The sequence below is a fragment of the Macrobrachium rosenbergii genome, chromosome 23, assembly GCF_040412425.1.
Source record: "Macrobrachium rosenbergii isolate ZJJX-2024 chromosome 23, ASM4041242v1, whole genome shotgun sequence".
Taxonomy (NCBI): Eukaryota; Metazoa; Arthropoda; class Malacostraca; order Decapoda; family Palaemonidae; genus Macrobrachium; species Macrobrachium rosenbergii.
Genome location: NC_089763.1, coordinates 18344129 through 18366014, shown reverse-complemented (window position 1 = coordinate 18366014; position 21886 = coordinate 18344129). Strand labels below are relative to the sequence as shown.

The 21886-nt window shown below is 38.2% G+C and overlaps 1 pseudogene; it reads left to right on the top strand.

Annotated features, from left to right (window-relative positions):
• LOC136851028 (uncharacterized) overlaps window positions 1–21886 on the top strand; it is an 82272-nt pseudogene that overhangs the window by 8507 nt on the left and 51879 nt on the right.

The following is a 21886-nucleotide window of genomic DNA, read 5'->3' as shown; positions in this document are numbered from 1 at the left end:
CTTTAATGCAATTTTATTTTAGAGTACATACTTTATGCCATTTTAAGTGATATACGAAGCACAATACCGTAAGACAAAATTATTTGTAATTATTTGTATAAGTATTCCCAGTTTATCTTCTGTAATACATCTATGGCCCTTGCAGATGTTGGAAACTTAGATAAGGTAAACGTTCACTTACCAGTTGTAAATCAACAATTTGATATAAGTAACTTACCAAGTAATTACATTGCTATAGTTTCTATTAACTGGCAACTAAAAATTTTGAAATTTTGTTTGGTTAGGTGACTGACCCTGCCCACTTTCAGTTTAAGAGAGGAACAACTAGCAAAAGTATTCAATTTGTTTGTGCCGGCTATGGCTGTACACCAGCTTTTAGCAGCAGCCCTGATTTTGGAATTTATCTTTCCTATTGATTTCTCATCGTATTGGGTGAAGTATTCTTGCTCTGATAGCCTTTAGGCATTATTATATACCTGTTTTTTTACCTTTATTGTGATTTTCTTTATAACAACTTTCCTTATTTACCACTTGTGTCTTTAGTTGACTTGTTTTTCCCAAATGTCAGACTCAAGTTCAACTAGCTTTAGGTATTGCAGCAAAGTCTGCAATACACGTTTGACTAAGGGATCTTACGATTCACATTCCATCTGCATGGATTGTAGGGGACAAATTTGTTCAGAAGACTTAAGATGTAATGAATGTGTAGACTGGAACAGTAAGAAGTAGAAGACTTTTAAGATCTCATTTAAACAAACTGGCTAGAGATAAAAAGAGAAAAGTGACAGCCAGACAGATTAGTAAGTCTTTAGCTAGTCAGGGATCTCCTGTTGATCATGATATTGATAATGCTAACATTGAGATTGACTTTCCTGTTATTTCTATTGATCCCATACCCAGTTCTCCTGCTATGCAACCTGCTCCTTTACCCGACTTTCTCACTTCTGAACCCAACACCATTGCCAGCCTTGAATATAAAATTGATAAAAGGTTCGAATTAATTTTTTAATCCATTGCGCAATTAGCCTCTTCCATTAAAGTCCTTATGGACAATAAGAGTGATTTGGAGCGCCCTGTTGCTCCTAGTACCAGTGCAGTGTCGGTGGAGCGCCCGGCTTTGCCTAGTGTCTGTGATGTGTTGGTGGAGGAGGTGGCTGCCCGTCCTGTTGATTCTCCTAGACCAAGGTCAATGTCAAACTCCCCTAAACCTGGGAGAAGTCAAACTGGTAGCCTAAGGCCCTGTCCACACTAGCGGGCATGCCCGTCGGGCACTTTTTTCTCTCACTTCCAAAGCAGTGTTACCAGACAATCGCATCGCCCTGGGGCTCCATACTCTCGGTCGGTCAGTTTAGTGGAATGGTTATGGGAACAGTGTTTGCCATCGTTGGCAGTGCCCGCTAGTGTGGACAGGGCCTAAGGGATACCGGCAGCGTCTGCCCACATGTAGTCGCCTCCTCGGTTGAACCTGTTGTTGAATCCCAGGTTGCAGCCAAACGCTGCTGGAAAGGTGTATCCCTGGACGTGCATCGTCTTTCATCTAGCTCAGATGATTCTTCTCCCAAACACCAGTGGCGTTTTGTGGGTTAATCACACCCTTTGCATCTCACTCTCCTCCAGTACCGTGTAAGAAATTCAAGGAACCTGTTTGCAGTCCTCTCCCGTCTTGCAGTCATTGGGACAGTCTGGAACGTTTTCCTTCTGTTCCTCCCTTGGTAGAGAGTCAGAGTGGCTTCCAAGTACCCTGCTTCTCATAAGCACTCTTCGTCTAAGGCATCGTCTTCTGAGCGTCCTCATGCACCCAAGACTCATCTGGCTCCTGAGCTCCCTGCAGTGTTGGAAGCTCCCTTGACTGCCAAATGCCCAGTTTCTTCCAAGCACCTGAAATCATCTCAGTACTCGTTGGTTTCTTCTTGTGCTGCTGTGTCAGAGCGTCCGTCCTCTAGAGCGTCACAGAGCACCCATGCTCCCGTCTTCGCCCATCCACTCTTTGATTCATGGATCGCCGACTTAAGATGAAGCGGCTAGTGGCACCCAAGCTTCCTTTGGCACCCAATCATCTGTTGGTGCCAGTGTCTCACTGTGCTCATGCCACCGACGCTTTGACTCCTTCGGCTGTTATTGTTCCCCAAGCAGTTGGGCATTTTTCAGTGCCTCAAACTTCTGTGCCTTATGCTTTACCCTCTTCTAGCAAGCAAGCACCCTCCCGGGTAGACCTGATTCAGAGCAAGCACGACAGTACTGTATTTTGAGCCTGTTGAAGAAGGCTCCATCAACCCCCCCAACCTACAGACTTGGCTTTGTCTCCTGTATCATCAGACGAGGAAGAAGTTATTGCTCAAGACGCTCGTCCTTCAACTTATGCATCACTGCTAAGGTATCTTCCTGCTGCCTTCCCAAAGTGCTTTTCACCTGCAGCTCCTTCTTCGCCCACATCGACTTTTCTTGGGGAGCCGCAGTCTTCCGAGTCTTCTAGACTACCCAAGTTAGTGCTTTCTTCTTCTTCTGCCAAGAAAACCTTCGGTGTTATTGAGGGATGGCTAGTGGAGAAGAGGGAACAGGGTAGAGCCATTTTCAGCTTCCCTCCCTAGATTGTCCAAGAGGATACAGCTCTCATATGCCACAGGGGAAGCTCCTTCTCTGGGAGTTTTTTCTGCCTCCTCCCAGGGGGACTTCTCCGGATTGATCAATTCCTCTTGTAGATCTGCCTTTGCTTCAGCGAAGTTCATGTTGAGTTCAACACAGTTCTCACACCTTCTTAAAAACTTGTTTTAAGTTATTTAAAGTGTTGAGTTTTCTCGATTGGGCAGTGAGAATTTCTTCCTCCAAACTTCTGTAAGAACCAAGCTCCTTCTCTTCTGGGAGAAGTGGAGAGAGAGCGGGGCAGAGCCCTGGATTGTCAACGTTCTGAGGGAAGTGTATTCTATCGCCTTCAAAGAAAAGCCACCTTTAAGCAGCTTTCTTATAACATTGCCAGCATACTCCAAAGGCTTGAAGAAGTCTTTGGCCCTCTCAGAAGAAGTGTCATCCCTTCTCAAGAAGGGGGTGATAGAATTACAGTAAACCCCACGTATTTGCGGGGGGACACACACACACACACCCTAATTACAATGGGGTTAGGTTCCAAAAAACCCATCATTTGTTGGAAAAAACGTATCTTGAATATAGCCTAGCCTACACTGAGGTATTCAGTACCATGTATACATACAGTACAGTAGTACACTGTATATGGTAGCCTAGCCTACATTATAAAGTATACTCTATACATACACGGTATAGTAATTATTAATATCAGGTAATTATGGAGTTCATGCAGAGTGACTTTTGATAATTCAGTACAAAGAGAAGTTGAATAACAAACAAGAATTATCTTAGCCTACACTTTGATATATCGTGGCATCATGCTTGACCCCATATAAAAATGGGAAAAAGCTAGTTAAAACGAAGAAGAAGATACATATATGGTAGCCTAGCCTACATTATACTCTACTCTATATTCACTTAATATCGTATTATACAAACATCAACATAACGAATATGCATCTTTTCCATGGATCTTTTAAAATGTTATGCTTTACTTCACTGTATCCAATACAGTAATATTGTATATATTCTTACACTGTATTGCTTTTGTATTATAAATTGCGATCATAGCAATCAATGTTTTGGTTTGGAAATTGATCATGCGGCAAGTTTATTTCGCCATATTTAACTCAGTTCAGAGTGCTTTTCTTGCTTCTAGCTAGCGTAAATGAATCTCTAGATACTTTATTTATATGGGGCAAGGTTATTTTTCGTTATACGAAGTGCTTTTAAGTCGAAGTATAACTTGAATACGTCTTGTTGTGAATTTAATTTAGCTATTTTTTTGTTAATAGATGACGGCCGTATAGACCATTTTGTGTAAAAAAGTCAAGATTCCGTTCGTTATTTTCACTTGATTTCATCATAATACAAGTTTTACATATTTATTGTTTATCATCATAATACGAATTTTACGTATTTATTGTTTATCAATGTAAAAACAGCAGTACAGTGAACCCCCCATATTCGCAAGGATGCGTACCACACCCCCCGCGAATAGCTAAAATCCGCGAATACTTAAAACCCCTCTAAAAACACTTAGAACTGCCCATTTTGAGAGTTTAAACACAAGAAAAACCCTGTAAAAATGCTTATACCTGAGTATTTTAATAGTTTTTTCACAAAAGATGCATTTACAGGCAGTCCCCGGTTTACGACGGGGGTTCCGTTTTTGGGTGTATTAAAACCGATGTACACTACATTTTTATTGAGTTTTACATAAAAAAACCTCCCAGTTTTTATTATTCTGCCGTTCTGGAGCCATGTTTCTTCCGATGGATCGGCCTACGACACGTCGTAACCCCAAAGCATGCGTCGTAAACCGGGAAATAATTTCTGTTGAATATATTTGAAAAGCGTCGTAACCTCAGAACATCGTAAGCCGGACCCATCGTAAGCCGGTCCCGTTGTAAACCGGGGACTGCCTGTGTTCATGAAAATTATATGAAAATACAGTAATTACAGAATATTTCTCAGTGAAAAATACTGCGAATGGGCGAATTTTTCGCGAATAATGGCTAGGTATGTTCCACAGAGAAACCTGCGAATGCGTGAGTCTGCGAATCATGAGAACGTGAATACGGGGGGTTTACTGTAATGTGTTCTTTCAGGCCCAGTAGTTTTGATTAAAATCCTTTGTCTCCAATTTTAATTACGGTCGAGTTCCATCCATGTTGCCAATGCATGATAATTTGTAATCATTAGCGGCTTGAACATTGTTTTCTCAGCTTTAGCTACAACTTTCAGCTTAAGATTAGCAGTATATTTCCTTGCCAATCTTTTATCTGTAGCAAATTAGGGTATAATGGAAAAATATATAAGTCCTCTTCTACTTAACATCATTTGTAACATAACTACGGTAATTGTTTACTACTGTGTGATGATTGAAATACAAGCAAAACAGCTGTTGTTATCCGATTCGGTTATAAGCAAAACAACAGTTTCTCGTTCAGTTGTTTATGGCTGTACGCATTTGCGCAAGAGTGTAGCGTTACTAACAATACTTTTATCATTCTCTTTTACTTTTTTAACTAGAAGTTGGGATAAAAGATGGAGGAAAAGAAGTTGGTCTATTGTAATTTGGTCTCTCTCGCTGCCTGATTATACGCTGCTGCCTGTGCCCGCACGAAATTTAAAAATGGTTTTATAAATATTGTCGTATCGGTATTAATTGCTTACCCTATCGCAAAATCGAATTATCGTAAGGGGAATTATCTTCACTCGAGCGCTACCTGGGTACCTGAGTATTTTAATAGTATTATCACAAAAAGTGCATTTAGTCATGAAAATTATATAAAATTACAGTAATTAGTGAATATTTCTCAGTGAAAAATATCCTGAATGGACAAATTTTCTGTGGTTAATGTATATACTGTATATGTTCCATAGAGAAATCCGCGAATGGATGAGTCCGTGAATCGTGAGAACGCAAATACGGGGGGTTTACTGTAGTAGAGAATGTGGGCTCCCCGGGGTTCTACAATCATCTTTTTATGGTGCCCAAAGCTTCAGGGGGCTGGAGGCCCATCCTGGACATCAGAGCATTCAGAAGACAAAGTTTAGGATGGAGACAAATCGAACCATCATGTCATCCATTTTCCAGGGAGACTGGATGACATCTATAGACATGCAGGATGCATACTTCCACATCCCAGTACATCAGGAATCGAGGAAGTTTCTGAGTTTTGTGTTTGGGAACAAAGTGTTCCAGTTCCGCGCTCTGTGTTATGGGTTATCAACAGTGCCTCAAGTGTTTGCAAGAGTGCTCGCTCCCTTAGTGAAATGGCTCCATCTGATGGGAATCAAGATCTCCCTTTACTTGGTCAATTGGCTACTTCAGGCCCAATCGAAAGAGAAATGTTCGGAGGATCTTCAAAAGACACTTCTCCTAGCCCAGGAGCTGGGATTGATGTTCAACATTCAGAAGTCTCAGTTGATTCCGTCACAATGGATTCTTTATTTAGGGATGATAATAGACTCTCAGAGTTTTCAGGTTTTTCCCTCACCAAAGAGAATACAGTCTTGCCTCAAGATAGTGCACAGATTTCTTCTTCTGAACCAATGCTCTGCCAATGAATGGGTGAGTCTTCTCAGGACGTTATCGTCCATAGAACAATTCGTACTCTTGGGCATACTTCATATGAGACCACTCTGGTTCTTCTTAAGAATCAGTTGAAAAGTAAAAAATACCCATACTCTTTCGTGTTCCGAGTAACTCCAGAGATAAAAGAGCATCTGCATTGGTGGAGCTTAGAAGGAAGGTTGTCGCAAGGGAAATCTCTCCTTCCGCTGAACCCAACCTAGACTACTTCTCAGACGTGTCAAACCTAGGTTGGGGAGCTCTGTTGGGAGACAAGGAAATTACAGGGACCTGGTCTCCGGAACAAAGAAATTGGCACATAAATGCCAAGGAGTTGAAGGCAGTTCATCTGGGGGTTACAATTTTTCAAAGAAGAAGTGTACAATAAGACAATCAATTAAAGTGTACTCCGACAGTACGACTTCCCTGGCGTATATAAAAAACCAAGGTGGTGGACACTTTTCCCTTCACGAGACGGCAAGGGATCGCCTGCTTTGGGCAGAGCAATTTCAAGTCAAGCTTCTTATTCGCTTCATTCAGGGGAAGCTCAAAGCCATAGAACGTGGATGCGTGGTCCTTAAATGTACCCAGTTGTTTGGTCCCTTACTTTTGTTTTGAGCCTGCCCCGCCCCACTTTGGGCATTCACGATTTCCCTGATGGTGAAGATCTAACTAGAAAGACCCTCTGTCTAGTCGGTATTGCAGTAAAGCAACCGCATGGCAAAAACAAATCAGTGAGGTCCATGCAATAGACAAAAAGAGTGGGTTTCCAAAGAGAATGCTGTCTGTTTCTTCACTTCCGCGTTAAACCCCCTAAACCACGCCTTCTCCTGGCTCCATTCGAACCCCATCGGCAGCCTTGAGAATAAGTTTGAGCAATGTTTAAATCTGGTAGTGAGTACAGTGCTGACAAAAGTTTGAAAACAGTGCTAAAGGTGAAGTGTCAGTGGAGGAGGCGGCTGCTCGTCCCGCTGATTCTCCTAGGCATTGGTCCCTGCCATACTCCCTGCTACCTGGGAGGAGGCATACCGGTAGCCCAAAGGAGGTCAGTGGGGTCTGCCCACGGGCAGCGTCCCCTCAGTCCAGCCTGTTGCATCCCAGGTTGCGACTAGAGACAGCCACTGGAAAGGCATCTCGTAAGAGCTGTCTTCGTCACTTCCCTGATGAAACTTGACCGCTTAAGACTTTTCTCGGGTAAAGATCAGTCCCCACATCTCCCTTACAAGAGAATGAGGGAACCTTCCTTCCATTCAGTGTCCACAGAGTGCCATGACACCAAAAGAGTGTATACCAGTCCTGTGTATCGACATAAAGTGTCCGAGTGCCCAGAGTCCGAAAGTGTAGTGTATGAGCGCCCAGTAGGGGACCATTCTGTGTCCGAGTATCCATTGTATGAGCATTCATTGGCCACGCTTCCAGCTCATGGGTGCCCAGTGTCCGAACGTTCCGAGTTGGAAGGTTCAGTGTATGATGTCCAGTGTATGGATATCAGGTGTCTGAGCGCCCATCTATGAGCACCTAGAAGCCAAGCGCCCATCATATGGGTGCCCAGTGTCTAAGAGTGTCGCGGCTTCTAAGTGTTCTGTGTCCGTTCGGTCAGTGATAGGGCATCCACTATCCGAGCGCCCAGTGTCAGTGGGTGCTTCCGTTAATGTTTGTCCACCTGTCAGTAAGCGTGCGGTGCCACAGGTAGGACAGCTATTACCTGTCATATCAGGCAAGTTCCCTTCTGTTGTGGAAGACCTGTTGTTGGCTCCTATTCAGCGCCGACTTGATAATATTCTGAGCTTGCTTCAGAAACCATCCCCTGTAGTTCAGGACCCTACGGACCCTCCAATGTTGCCCATTTCCTCTGACGAGGAACCAGTGGAAGAGGAATGACCAACATTGAACTACTGTATTCAGGTCTTTCAAGATATTTTTTGGTGTGTTATCCTTTGTTCTACTCTCCAGCCACTCCTTCTTCTTCCGGGCTTGGCCTTTTTGATGCGGCAGCGTGCAGGAATTTCTAGATTACCACGTATGGCTCTGTCTTTTTCCTCTAGGAAAGCCTTTGCCCTTATCGATGCCTGGTTTTCGGAGAAGAGGGATGTCAGGAAAGCAGTTTTCTGTACGCCTCCCTCTCGATTGATGTGGCAGAATTATCTGTCGTACGCAACTGGAGAAGCTCCTTCCTTGGGAGTTTCTGCCTTCTCTCAAGGGGACTTCTCCAGTCTCATAGAGGCTTCACATCACTCTGCTTTCTCCTCTGCAAGGATCTTTTTCACTGCGTCGGAGCTGGACCATCTTATTAAAAATATTTTTAAAGTCTTCGAGGTCCTCGGCTTCCTTGATTGGACGGTAGGGGCTTTAGCAAAGAAGTTAGAGGACTGTACCATGTTTCAAAAGAACTTCGCTTCAGATTGGTTGGGGGTTCTAGCTTGCGCTGATAGAGCAGTGAGAGACAGTGCCCAAGAATTGGCAACCATCCTTACCACCAGAGTTCTGAAAATGTTTCCAAGCCATGGCCTCGCTCATTTATTATTAAGAGCTTAATGGACATCCTCAACTTAGAGGAAGAAGAGAGACTTCTTTGTCATGTGATAGCCTTGAAGTACTATCTTCAGAGAACAGAAAAGACCAGAGGACCTTCCGACAAGCTTTGGTGCTCAGTGGAGAACTCTTCATATCTTGTGTTAAAGAATGGTCTTTCTTTTTTCCTTAGAAGTTTGATTACGGAAGCGCATTCTGAAGTTCAAGAAGATGTTTTACCTTCCCCCAAGGTCTCTGGCTTTTCGACATAACAGGTCTCTCAAGAACATCCTGCAATCAACATTTTGGAAGTGTAGATCAGTTTTTGTTTCGCATTATCTTAAAGACGTGGAAACTGTGTCTGATAATTGTTGTACTTCCATGGCTAACATGGTGGTGGGAAAGGAAGCATAAAGGGCTTTCTGTCTCTCTGCTTCCCTCTTGCCTTGATGTTATGTGTTGGGTTCAAGAGAAGCTTCGGGGTACATTGTACCCGGAGTACCCTCCAGTTTTTTAATGGTTGGGATGTGAGTTTTTATTCTAGTGTAGGTGATAGTGTTGCTTTTTATTCTGGTTGTTGCCCAGGGCAAGGGTACTCTTTTTAATCTTTGTCAGCCATCGGTGAGCTTCCATGACTGTAAAGTCCCCGCTAAAGTAGAGGCGATTCTTGGCCATACTGCCATGTCCTTTACAGGTTAAGATCAGCACCAACCAGAGGCAGTATCTGCCTGAAGCAGCTCTCTTACCAGGTAAGGAACAACAAGCATTATACTGATGCTAGCAACTTTTCTAATCTGAATTCATTACTTTTATTAATGTTTTGGAATAGAATATGTCCATGTATCCCACCACCTCTCAGTGTGGAATCAGCTATGTAGCAATTACTTGGTAAGTCTCTTATATAAAAATTATATTTTTATGATAAAATAAGGTTTTATATATGCTTACCAAGTAATTAAGTAATTGGAGCCGACCCTCCTCCTCTCAATGGACATTGGGCATCAAACGAATTGAAGCTCTCTGCTGAGTTGTACCTATCAGTCCCGAATGTGGGCGGGGCCCTATCACCTACACAAGCGATGGTAGTGCCACCGCAAAATTTGAATTTTGTTAGACTGCCATGTAGAAAGCTAATAGCTAAGTAATTGCTTGGTAAGTATATATGAAACCTTATTTTGTCATAAAAATACAATTTTTTCCAAAAAAAAGCTTGTTTTTTTCGGGTTGCAACCCTAATCATATGTATCCGGAACATTCACCTTAAACATTTTTGCCGTAGGAAAACTTTCCTCAGGAACTTTTGCCGTAGGAAACTTTGCCATATAGGGTTTTTGCCGTAAGACAATTTCGCCGCATTTGTTATCAAGTATATACGGCTCACACTATTGTTACTTCAATTTAAACATTTTAATAAGCAAAGTACCTTATTATCAAGTATATCTGGAACCTACTACCGTTAAATTTTGATTGACGAAATACCTTGTTATATAATTAAAATACCCATACCTTGTTATATAATTAAAATACCCAAATTGAATACCTAATTTGAACACTCAAAGAAGGACTAGAGTTAATCTCTAAATTTTCTTTATTCATTCGACAATATTTTTTTTGTGCAGCCAACCCATAACAATGGTGTATCAAGTGGAAAGTACCGGAGGCGGTGTGAAATTAGTTGACGATCGTAACTTTGTTTACAGAATAGATAGAAAATACTGTGATGAAACATACTGGAAATGGGAAAATAAAGAATGTAAAGCTAGAGTGCATACCGTGCTGGAAAATGATAGTTTATCTATACGTAAAACACTTGGCGAGCATTGCCATCCATCTCATCCATCAAAACCAAAAATGTATGAAGCAAAAACAAAATTGAAATCGCTAGCCACTAATTCACAAACTTCTGCAGGGTCGTTAATTGCAGAAATTTCATCTAGTGTAGATGATAATGCACTGTCTTTGCTACCGACTTCATCGCATTTGTCTCGCAGTATTAGAGGTTGGAGGCAGAAGAAAAGCCAAGCTCCCCCGATCCCAACCAGAAGAAGTGGATATACAATACCTGAAGAATATATATACTGCAGATTTCTTGAAAATGGTGAGGAGAACTTTTTATTGTACGATAGTGGTGAAGATGGATGATCTGGATAGAATTTTAGTGTTTGGCACTCAAGCTGGGTTAGGGGACCTTGCTAATAATAAAGATTGTGCTTGTGATGGCACTTAAATGTAGCCCAGATATATATTATCAGTTATTCACATTACATATTATCATAAGACATGTATGTCAGCGTACCACGTCATTTTGTTTTGCTACCTAGTAAATCACAAGTAACCTACAGCAGACTTTTTAGTGCCTTGAAGGACTTACACCCATCATTAGAGCCTGAAACCTTAATGATTGATTTCGAGAAAACAATTATCAATGCTTTCTGTGATATATTTCCAACAACAAATATAACAGGTTGTTTATTTCATATGGCTAAGAATATCTATCGCCACATTGTGGATATAGGTTTAAATTCATGCTATCTTACAGACACAGAATTTAACCTTCACTTCATTAACATTTCTGCCAGTGTGTAATGTTATTGATGGTTTTCTTGAACTGACTGGCGATGATGATTTGCCCCAAGAATTTGTATCATATTTTGAAACTCACTATATCGGAGGAGAACGGGGTCAAGGTGAACGAAGAGGAAGAATGTAGCCAACTTATCCTACTGAATTGTGGAATGTCTTCGAACAAACACAGAATGGTATGAACAGAATCAACAACAGCGTAGAAGGCTTCCACATTGCAGTACAGAGCTCCATGACTAACATGCACCCAAATTTGTGGAAACTAATTGCATATTTGAAAAAGGAAGAGACATTAGCAAAAAAGAAAAAATGTGATTTAGATCGAGGAGATGCAGTACAAATGAAGAAAATATATATTGATATCAATGCAAGACTTCAGTGGAAAACCCTTCATTACAGTCCAACACATTATTTACGAAGCACTGCTTGGAATTTGCACACATTTTAAATTATTTCTTTGTTAATCTGATATATTTTTAGTCTTTTATTTTTTGAATAAATGTTTACTTTTTCATTTCTTTTCTGATGTTTGACCCTGTAAAAAAAGACATGTTAAGTAGGCTATACTTATAAAAGTAAAGTCCTGTATATACAAAGCTTTTTTTTTTTTTCTATCCTTAACAAAATAAATCAATGTTTGGAACACAATCAAATAATTCACAAATTATAACAAATTATGACAACATTTACAAGGAACAAAAAAAAAAAGAAACATGGTACAGTACTTCGTTAATCAAAATGTAAAAATCAGATATACTTGATAACAAGGTACTTCACTTATTAAAATGTTAAAATCGAAGGCACAATAGTGTGAGCCATATATGTTCTGATAACAAGGTAAGCCGCATATTAAATTGACATTACTCCAAAGTGACAGTTCGAGATCAGGTATCAAAAAAAAATGCTACCAAATTGTCTTTGCAAAATCCTATACGCAAAGTTCTCCACGGGCGAAGATTCCTGAGGCGAGTTTTCCTACGGCAAAAATGTTTACAGCGAATGTTCCTAGAACCCTAATCATATTTACTGATTAACACAACTGTATTAGTCACATAACATTAAGAAATATTAACTTTATTCTGTACTGCATAATTAAATTTGCTTAGTAAAAGTTCAGTTCATTTGTCAGTTACATGTAAATTGCACTTCTGTAAGCAATCATACAGTATTATGCAATGTCTTGCTGTTTACTACATCTCTCGCACATTGTGCATGATTATTTTATTACAGGTTAACATCCCTAAATGAAATATTTATGCAACTGTGTTTATCAGGAAACATGTTCCATTATCTGTTTACTCAGGTTTTAACTAATGATATATGATTGACTAAGTTACAGTAGATTATGATGTGCTTTGGACAAGTAAAGATTCATAAAGTTTTGTATGACATACCACATAAACAGCAATAAAGAATAACCCAGAAGAGAAAGGTCAGCAAATGCACAGTAAGTGCATATTGTAGTTTATATCGTGATGCATAACCTACTTGTGTGTATACACACCCACACACACAAATGTATATACTGTATGGGACAGTGCTTGCACATATAAACAGACTGAGACACTGATGTGCAAGAAAGTTCCAACTCAACATTATACCAATACACTGTACATTACTATGTAATCTGTTCAAGGTTTCAGTTCACTGATATTTCAACTTCAGAAAAGTTTATTTAATGTTTAAATCATTGAACTTGAAAAAGAGAGCATTTTTTAGATAAATTTAGTGGGAAAATTACCATAACCAGTATGCTGAGGCATTGAATGTGTGCGGCACACCAACCAAAACAAATCAATCAGCTCATGAGTGTTGCCACCTTATTTTGTTAGTTTTGTTGAGGTCTATGCATCTTGGACATAAGGAAGTATGTTAATTTCTTACGTGTAAATTGCAATTATGTTTTTTGTTTTCATATGATTTGTAAATTTAAACACTCATAAATTCATTGTCACCATCAGAGTTATTCATTGTATAAGGGGGTGAGGACTTTTGAGTAATGGGGGACCCTAATCTACACACACATACACATAAAAGCAGCAGATGAAAGAAGGAAACTTCACTAATGTAATCATGATGTATCTTATTTAGCCACTGAAGAGCAGTAAAATAAATGTTGTATGACACAGTTGCTTTTGAGCCAGTAACAGTCACAAAAGCTCCCAAGCACTTTCCCTGTCATGAAACTTTCATGATGGCATTGTATAAGTTGTTGCTTTTGAGCCAATAACAATCATGAAAGCTCCCAAGCAGACATGGGCCCTCCCTGTTCTCCCACTCCTCCAGCACGGTTAGGCCTACCCTAGTCTAACCCCCCCCCCCGACAATACCACGTACTCAGTGCACTATATGAACTGTTAGCAGAGTTACCTTCTCGTTTTTCTGCCTGCACAACATTGCAAACCAGAAGGAAGGCTTTGTATTCAATTTTATTTATTGTATACTGTTTACTGTACTGTAAATCCACTTACTATATATTTTGGGGGGGGTTGCAGTTGCATGGTGATAATGCTGAGTTGTGGATAGTGCATGTGCAAATAATCAAGGGAATACGTAAAAGTAGTACTGTAACAAGTAATTACTGTATACCTCACCTCAGTTCACTGAAACATTTTCTCTGTCAGTTGATGACCTTGGGTTGAATGATTATGTTGAGGTTATAGTGTCCAATTTCTCTTCCTTATTAAATAATGAATTGTTCTTAAAACCATTCATTTTGAATCTCTTATTGTATCATGAGTTTTAAGTTCCTCATTACTCTTTGTATCTGACTGGGATAACCTAAGTAAAATGTTTGCTTTTTTAATCATTACCAGCTAGCCATTTTAATTTCGAAATTAATGTTGTCATTGCCTATTTCTGAGATACAGGATAGTTTAAAGCTTATTACTTCAGTGGGAAGGGTGGTTTTATGGTTTCCATATGCCATTGATGGCATTTTAATGGGTATTTTTACAAAAACTTTCTCTATTTTTTATAAGTACCTGAACAAAATCTACTCTGTGCAGCAATAGTGGGTGATGTTAACAAAAAGAATTGCTTTTTTTTTTTGTGTGTTAACTCTACACAGTAACTGTACCCTACCCAGCAAGAATGATTGCAGAATTATATGTTATGTCTGGTGAAAGTTACTCAAACATCATTCTCATGCTAAAGTTTACCTTACATGAAGCATTGCTTTTATAATGCTGTTTGGGGGTAGGCTAACCACCACACAATGCAAGCTCTTCCTTGGGCGAGTCGGTAGAGTTGTGGCCTTGTACTCGTTAGGCCCGAGTTCGACTCTCCAGCCGGCTAATGAAGAGTTAGAGGAATTTATTTCTGGTTATAGAAATTAATTTCTCGCTATAATGTGGTTCAGATTCCACAATAAGCTGTAGGTCCCATTGTTAAGTAACCAATTGGTTCTTAGCCACATTAAATAAGTCTAATCCTTTGGGCCAGCCCTAGGAGAGCTGTTAATCAGCTCAGTGGTCTGGTAAAACTAAGGTAAACTTAACCACACAATGAACAATTCTTGTTGAATGTATGGCATTAATTGGTTTGGAATTCTCTAAGTCTTAACGGGGAGTATGCAGAATGTTTTATAATCCTGTTGCAATGTTGTGACAGCAGTTGTTTGTTAGATGATGGAAAGATTAGTATTTACTGAGTAGGAAATTGCTAGGTAAGCAGAGGGGGTTACGTGAATATCATGATATATGTTAAACTCTCGTTCCCCATTGGCTAATGCACGCGTGCCTCCAACCTTGTTCTATTTTTAAACCAGATCCAGCTTGCGCTTTGAAATTTTATCCATACGTAAAGACTGATGGTTTATAAGTTATGAAAAATACAAATTGATTAAAAATTTGTCATTTTGTTTATACTATAGCTTACTGCCGATGTTTGTGTTGAATGAGGTTAATGTTGAAAGATTAAGTTGAAGGTAGACTAACTGGGTAAATAGATTTTGAATTTGGTGAGTGCCCATACCTGTGCGTAGCATTTATAGCGGTTTTTTCAAATTTGTAGCTTTGCCTCTCTAAAATTTCCCACATTATACTAAATGTTATAGGAGTCCAGTATTGGTCTCAAAATGTAAGAATATTGATTGCTCATATACTTGAATTCAAAAGCCCTGCTGCGTTAAATATTCTGACTATTCATTGATGTTGCAGATAACAATTATACTGTACTGTACTTGTAAATGTGGCAGAAACATTTAGCCTTGTTGCCACATCTGAGTCCACAAGAGACCTGGCTGATGACAAGGATTGTCACACCTCATTCACGTGGTCACCCCCAAGTAACATAAACACATCAGCACAGAGGTACATTATTCATCCCCAGGCAAATGAAGTTGTCCTTAGAGTGCTGAGATAATGTATTGCACAAAAGGCGCTCAGGCAATTACATGATGTAAATAAATTAACTGTAACTTTGTTTTTATAATTGTAAAGAAAATAAACTGGGATTATATGTTTGTAAATAAAGTAACTAATGAAGAATGAGTCAAGTTAACAAAACTAATATATATATATATATATATATATATATAGGTATATATAGTGCATATATATATATATATATATATATATATATATATATATATATATATATATATATATATATATATATATATATAACAAGTAATAACAGAGAAACTAGAATATGAAACAGTATATTTAAGTTTAGCTGCATGCACACACACACAATTGTGTTCATAATATTGTTAACAATACTAAAAGATTGCACAGAACTGTGTTTCGAAGATGTGGCAACGTATGAATTTGAGAAAAACTGCCATATGATCACACAGTGATACTGATAGTCTGCAAAGTTACATTAAAAGGAATTTATAAAGCAGTGATTTTCTTTTGAGAAAAGTGGAAATACAGTACTGTACTGTAAACAAATTTTTATCTTGTAAATCTCAGGATAACATGGAAATTTGTTATGCACTAATGGTTCTTATTTTTTCTGCCAAAAATGCTTGCAAAACTCCAAAGAGTCTAGCCAGCAAAATGGGCTATTGATGGTTTGTATGCATTACTGATTCAGTATTACCTGATTTTCCAGAATGGTCGGTTAGTTATCACAAGTATCCGTATGGAAGGAAAAGTAGCAAATATTATAGAAAATATAAAGATGTGAATAGATTTCTTGTTCTTATTTTCCAGTTGCTAATTGATTAGTTTACATATACTGTACACTGTTTTTCTCTTTTTCCCCTCAGGTTACCTTGCTTTGGAAAGAAAGTGTCCAAGAATCCTATCTGTATACAGCACAGCCAAATGTACTGGGTTCATATCAGCTGTCTGTAGAAGAAGGTGCTCTCATTACCGGTGTGCATAATTGGTGCAATTTACAGTAGGGGAATGCATAAGGCTTTGAGCAGAAAATCCAACAAAGCAATAATCAGAATGTGTGTTTGTTGGCTCTATTACAGTGTTTGTGAGCCAGTTGGTAGGTAGCTCATAAGATTATAAACTATCGAATAGTACAAATTGTGGCAACTTTTTTATGGTCAAGATGCCATCGCTATTTTCTTGTCTGGGGTGTGGGGGAGGAGCTGAGAGCGATGATATTCGTGTTTTGGACTATCGCCATGCAGCCCTCACAGATGTCCCCTCTGATGTGTTTGCCTCTGAGCGAACTTTGGAGGAGCTTTTACTGGATTCAAACCAGGTATTTATTGCTGTTTCAGTTACAAATACAGTAATAGTTTTTGAGGTAAAATATTGATTTATTATCGCAGTGAAACATTCACTATTTTTTCCACATGAAATAACCTTTTCACCATAAGGTGTTATTTGTTTTCAGTTGAGTGAATTACCACGGCAGCTCTTCTATTGCCACGGCCTCAAAGAGCTTGGACTCAGTGACAACGAGTTAACTTCTCTTCCTCCAGCTGTGGCTTCTCTTATCAATCTTGTTTCAATTGACCTTAGCAAAAATGGTAAGGGTGATTTTGCATCTTTTTTGCCATATGTTATTGCAAGGTTTAAGTCATGTTGCATGTTTTAATGTATGTGTATGTAGAGTTAATAGGAAGTCATTTTCTATCACTGTGTGGCTGCTGTTTTTTATTGCATTGGTTCTATACAGGGAAAATGAGTACTGTATCAAACTTGTTAAAAATACAGTTGTTTTATGAAATTTATTTTCACAGGATTCATTGTGATGTCTTCAACTTTCACATTCTGGCAGTGTATCTTGCAGTAATGATCTTGAGACTTGTAGCCCCTAGAGACATTTGACGAGAAGAGATTTGTACCCTTGATTATGTGGAATATCAAATGGCCAGTTAGAGAATTTTGTGTTTATTAATCATTGAAGTTCATAACTACCTTAATGTTGTCAATAATGAAGTTTTCTTTAAGTCACAAGGGATCTGAGGCCATTTGGGCCCTTTTCTAATGTGTCAGAGATTAGTCCTTTTCATTTCCAGCTGTTGATTCTAAGTACTGTATTTTGAAAGTGGTCTGATGAGGCAAGTGAATTGCATTTTTAGGCATGAGTTGAGTTTTAAACTTGGATAGGTTTTAATGAAAAAAGTTAACTTTAGTAAGAGTTGAGTTAATTGCCGACAGTGATTATTTGTAAGTCTGGTGAAGACAGAGAAAACTGATTATGAATATTTTCAGGTTTTTCTTTTCTTTATGTGAAATTTTAAATTATGGAGAGACAAGTTTATTCTGATGGTTGACTTTACTTTTACTCTCATTTAGCAATTCACATCTTACCATTATCATTTGGTATTCAGTTTTAGAATATTCTTGGAGGTTTCTGCAGATGGGGTGCTCCTGTAATTCATTTTAGGTGTAAATGTGTTTTGTAATCCCTGTAATATACACTAGTCCTTGTGTGTGTGTGTGTACAGGATTGTAATTTCTTTTATCTTGTGAATGTTGTCATTTTTGCAAAGAGTACATGCTAACCTAGTCATTTTGCCATGATGATTTTTTTCTTTTATCGTCCACAGCCATATCAGATATCCCAGATAACATCAAGGGCTGCAAGCAGCTTAGCATTGTTGATGCCAGCATCAATCCATTGTGTCGATTACCTGAAGGATTTACTCAGCTTCTGTCTCTTCAAGAGCTTTATCTTAATGATACATTTTTGGTAGGGGAATAATCTTACATAAAGTATATATGATTTTGTTTTGATGGAATATTTTACCAGTCTAAATTGATTAGGTATCTATTTAGCTTCATTTTTACTCATATTTTCAGTTGGAATATATTTTATTTATGATAGCATTTTTGCTAGTTTTTTATTTTAACTCTCTTGATAAAATACTTATATGCGCAGGAGTACTTGCCAGCAAACTTTGGCAGACTTTCTCGCCTAAGGATATTAGAGCTGAGGGAAAATCAGCTCAACACGCTTCCCAAATCTATGGCTCGTCTAACTAATCTTCAACGCCTTGATATTGGACAGAATGACTTCTCTGAACTGGTAAGCTTGAACTGGGAACAAAAGCATCTGTCTGGTTATATACACAAAATTGCATGTAAACTGTCAGTGTTTTATTTTTGTTTGCAAAGTACTAAGTTGATTATGAATTGTTAAATATTTTTATTGATCTACAGCCAAGTGACTTAAGAATGTTTCATGAATACATTTCAAAGAATCTTTGAAAGGCCACTTCACTTCAGCAAATCTTCAACTTTGCAGCTCAGCAATTAAAGTTTGAGCAACTTGAACTGAACTATGGTTTGACAACAACAAAGTCAAGAGCCTTCCACCACCATAACGACTGAAAAAGCTAGTTCCATGCAGATGCTCTAAGAAAAGTGGATTGGGTGACTGAAGAACTTGAAAATTGTACTCAGTTGACAGACTCCATCTGTCATCTAATTATCTAAAGGTACTTAAACTGTTTTTTATTTTTTATGGTTGAAATTAAAATGAAAATTCTAAACTATGACGAGTTATCTGCAGAAGTGTTTTATTACGCTATGTTGCCGAGTTTGTAGACGTCACAAAGCTTGTCTAAAGGGGTTTTGTTCTTATGTGAAACAGGAAAGGTAGAGGAGATCAGAGGGGAATGATGAAAGTAAAGAAAGAAGGCAACTCAACTGGTCAAAGATTTTTTACTCCTGCTCTTTACTGCACATATCATATTGTATGCTGATCTGTCATGTATTTCTTTATGCAGGTTTTATAAAGAAACTGACGCAGTTTAGATGTTCTTGCCATGTGTATGGCAGTATCCTTCTGATATTGTGAAGCATCTGAAGACTATTTATAGAAGGTTTTTATTATTAGTCCATTTTTAACAGTAGAAGTGGTCTTTATGATAGATGAAACATTATTTTTGTGGTTAAAACACAATTTCATTGCACTTTCCATTTGATTTTTGCAGGAGTTGCCAGAGAAATTTGGTGATGCCTACAGCTGCAAGTCTTGAGATTGATGATAATGCCCCTGACTCCATTTGCCAGAATCTATTGGTGGTTTGTTTCATTAGAAGAGCTTTGGCTGTTACACAGAATGATCTGTGAAACATTCACAGCATCTATCGGATCATCATGCAAGTGCTTTTCACACACTTCATATTGATGATAACCTTGACAGGTGTTTATTGTGTGTGAGGCATCACTTTTTCTGATATTAAGAAATGGTCTTACTTTGATTATTTTTTTCCTAAGAATTTGTAATAAGGGGTTTTAGTTAGATGATGTAAACTTCTTTTAATGGATAGTGTAATTGGATGATAAAATTACCAGTTGTCAGTATATTTATGAAGGGTATACTGTACTTCTTTAGAAACTTGCTGAATTACTTATGGGTATTTGTAGTTTTCATTGACATTGCTGTTCTAGTGGTTTACTTTGAATTTCTGAAACCATGAGTAACTGAACATAAAACTCTAAGACATTATACACCTGTGATGATTCAGATATTTTGCATACAATCTTTATAAGACATACTGTAATGACAGATTGCATTCATAATTGTGGAAACTTATTTTATTTTTTGTTCTCAAGAACTGCCGCCTGAGTTAAGTCTTGTTCCCCTGTTGACTGTATTGACAGCAGCATCAAATAGATTGACTGTGTGCCGCAGAATTAGGACATCTAATAATAGTTATTGTCCTCAACTGTGCTAATCTCATTCATCATCTTCCTGTTTCAACAAAGTTGAAGGTACAGAATTAAGGAAAATATTGTGTTGCTTGAATACAATCACTGCATTTTGCATCTCCCCTTAGTGAGTGAAGTTAGGTTGCACTTTAATAATTGTTAGCAATTAATAATAAAAGAGGAAAATATGGTAATTAAGAGTTTCCAGTAACATAAGCTTTCTTTTTTTAAAGTGTTTGAATATTGGCTTTGGAAACAGAGGTTATTAAAAACTGTACTTATCAACCCTTTGACTATTTTATTGTTAGTGAAATTATTAGTTGCTCTCATTACTATATAGTGTGTTGATTTTATTTACTGATATAAATTTTCTAGCTGAAGCTTGAAACTTTTTAATATATTAATGATGTTTATATTCAGCATGACATGATTGTTGACTATTTCTTCAAAATGGTTCTCAAAATTATATTATTGAGTTTATGAAGTTTTTTTTATGATTCTATTCAGAAGTTGGATGAATGTCAGAGGTTGAGTAAGAGCATGCATTGCAAGGTATGCCAGTAGTGTATCCTTTACATGTAGTGTTGTAGATTTTGTTAAAATAATGTACTTGAACTTTTGAGCTTTAATCCTTTGAACTGAATTAACAGTCAATGATAACTAAGATTGTTTGAAATTGCTAGTTTAAACTCCTGCTTTTTTTTTGGTCTGTCATGGGTTGTTGTATATATGTGGTACTGTTTTAACCATGTTCGCCTCTTGTGTTTTATAGCTATAGCTTGTGGCTCTCAGAGAACCAGAATAAACCCAAGTGCAGCTCCAATCAGAAACTTTACCAGAAACGGGTCAGAGGGTCCTTTACATGCTTCCCATGTTACCCCAGCAGCAACGTTTTTCAGCCAGGTGAGGTAACATGGATGTGAAAGGATGATAAAGGGTGTTGACGGGTGAGCGGAGCTGTTTCAGTTTTCAGGAAGAGTTGAGGCCTGGCCAAAATATAATTTTTCTAATGAAACAATAACCATCCATTATTTTGTAGTGTGTCATGAAGTACAAATGATGATAAAAAGTCTAATTAGAAAGACTGGTTCTTGGGACAGATATATAGGCTATTGACAACCTTAAAAGATTGCTACTACAGTTTGCCTTGTGTTCGGTACTTTGATGCTCATCTAGAAGTTCAAAGACAGAAGATATTTTTCACATAAAAAGTTTATTCTTTATCTGTACAGAATACTTTCTCCACCAACAACCAGTCTGATGACTTCAAATTTCTTTTGAGTTTTAGGCTCAATTACTCATAGACATAAATCAGATCGGTCATATGCTGAGGGTAGTTTATTATCCATTCCAGACAGTTTCATAGCTTGTATTTGACCTTTTTTTTTTTATTTTTATCGTGCTGCCCAAATATGAATACTTCAAAATTTTATATAGAGAATGCCTATTTTTTGTCATCCATAATTGTTGTATCATGTCTAAATGAGTCACAAATAGTGGAGGAAACTCATCCCAGTTTTTATTGGTTTAGAACAGTTTGTATCTGTGCAATTTG